The following is a 2,571-nucleotide window of genomic DNA, read 5'->3' as shown; positions in this document are numbered from 1 at the left end:
ACAGTATATATATTTAATATTAAAATAACAATTTACTTAATAAAGCGGTAAATAGTAAGTACAAACTCACTGCTTGCTAATCCACGTGATAACCGGCAAGCAACTAATCCTGATTCGCCTCTGAAGCACTAACAATAGACGGGTCTATACAAATAAAATAATTATTAAAAAATGACCCTAACTCTAGGGAGTACTAGACACCACATAGGACTAGCACAAATAACACGTCGGAATTGAATAATCCAGAACAACACAAAAATACCCAAAAGGTAACAATGCACAATTCTTACAAGTCTATTGAGTTCTCGCTTAAAATCCGAATTACAAATATTATTTAATAATCCTTAAATAATAATTAATTTTCAAATAGTGGCTTAGCCGAGTTACCAATAACTACCAAGCTAACCTCACTTGTCGGGAGACCCAAGTCTAACCCGACTCAAAACGTTTATTAAATATAAACCCGAGTTTATATTTATAAAATAATTCGATAAAATAATAATCCATCTTTAAAGCAGAACTCAATAACCTCAATCTCAAGTAACCCAAGTTACAAACAAAACTTATCCATTTTAAGTTTATAAAAGTTTAAGGACTAAACTATACTTTAGCCAATTAGGGACTAAACTGTACTTTAGCCAATTAGATATCCGAAATCAAATTAATTGTTTTTGTTTATAATTAATACAAAATATGAAGTTACTAATCAAAAATCCACTTAATTAAGTTATAAAATAAGTTCAGGGGCTAAATTGTAATTTAGCCAATTTCATGCCAAATTAACATTCTTAATTAAATATAATTACCCGAGTAATTATATTAACTAAATTTATAATCAACTATCATTTTCGATATTTAATTTATGAATCAAATAAAATCCAAGTATTTTAGTGAAGTTTAACTCTAAGGATTTATTTTGAGCAAAACATTTTGGTGATTAAAATGAGCAATTAACCATCTTCTCTATTTTAAAACTCAACAACCCGCCTAACACAACAATTCACCAAATAAAACTCCATTTTTCTTAGCTACTGTATTAATCTTAAACATGAATTCACTCTCAAACTTAATCGATCTATATCATTAAGCATAACCTAACAATAACTCAAAATCATAAGAGCAATACCCATGTTTGAGATTTATCAATACCCATTAATTAACATCAAACGGAAACGAACCCAAACGAAACCGAGATGGAGTACAAACTGAGATTTAACGATTAGCCTACCCAAAATATAGAGACTAAGCAACATAAATCAACTAAATCAAGCAACAAAATGAAAGGATAATCGGCAGCAACTTCATCAATAACAGAAACAGTTTATGAACAACAAAACAGTGAAACGGCGGCGATTGAAACGAGATCGATAGCGTACCGTTCAATGAAAACGAGATAAAGGAACGTAGAGAATCGAGTCTCCAATCTCTGGGATCAAATGAGTCTGATTTCGATCAAGAAACGAATGAGAACGATCAAAATTACATAATGCCGTTCAAACGTTAAAACTGAATTCAATGAATTAAAGAAGCTTACCGGATCAGCAACTTTGAGGGATGATTTCAGCAGCGTTTCTTAGTGAAAATGAATGTTAAAGGTGGCTAGGATTTGCTTGTAGTGTGGAGAATGAATTAGGGTTAAATTAAAACGTAATTATAGGAAGAAATAGGAGATACGGAAATCCAAAATGCCCCTCCCGTAAGGGTTCTGCTGGTCTCGAACGAGACCAGCAGAACAAGTTGAATTCTCATTCGGGAATTGTGATTCTCGAACGAGACTCAGCTCAAAATGTTGAGGTCTCGTTCGAGAATCACAATTCTCGAACGAGACTTACAACCTTTGAGTCAGGTCTCTTTCGAGACCTGATTCAAATGTGGTGGTTCAACCATTTTGGTTGAACCACCAAAATAAAAGGACTACACAAAAATTATAAAATTTGAACCGGACCAAAAATTAAACTACGAATCGAACCGCCACCTGAAAAACTCAATTTATTTCCGGAAACACATTTAGAAAAATTTAATAATTTCCTGGGATATTACACATACCTTGGAGATAACTTGCCTCTCTTTCTAAAATGGATAACACCTATCATAGATGAAATCTTTAGAAAGACACAATCGCCAACTTGAAACTCTTTCCTCTTTGGATCTGCATAACTCTTTTGGCGACTAAAAGAAGTTTCTAAGCGCTGCGTAATCACTAGTACCTTCTCTAAGGTAATTTGAATAATCCCCGCTCCTGTCAATTTCCTTTCTCCTACTTCCTCCCAATAAATAGGAGATCGACACGTATGACCGTATAATGCCTCATATGATAGTGGAAGGATAGCTGTTGTTGTATGAAAACTCCACCAATGCTAAATACACATCCCATCTACCTCAAAAATCTAGTACACACAGTTTAAGCATATCCTCTAAAGTCTGAATAGTCATTTCAGACTGTCCATGAGTCTGCGGATGAAAAGCGGTACTATATATCTAGCCGCATTCATGTTGTGTCTTACAAACTTCCCCAAAATCTAGAGGTAACACTAAACCTCTATCCGAAACTATTGATAAAAGAACTCCATG

This window comes from Mercurialis annua, linkage group LG3 (assembly GCF_937616625.2).
Source record: "Mercurialis annua linkage group LG3, ddMerAnnu1.2, whole genome shotgun sequence".
Lineage (NCBI taxonomy): Eukaryota > Viridiplantae > Streptophyta > Magnoliopsida > Malpighiales > Euphorbiaceae > Mercurialis > Mercurialis annua.
This window is presented reverse-complemented; position numbering follows the sequence as displayed.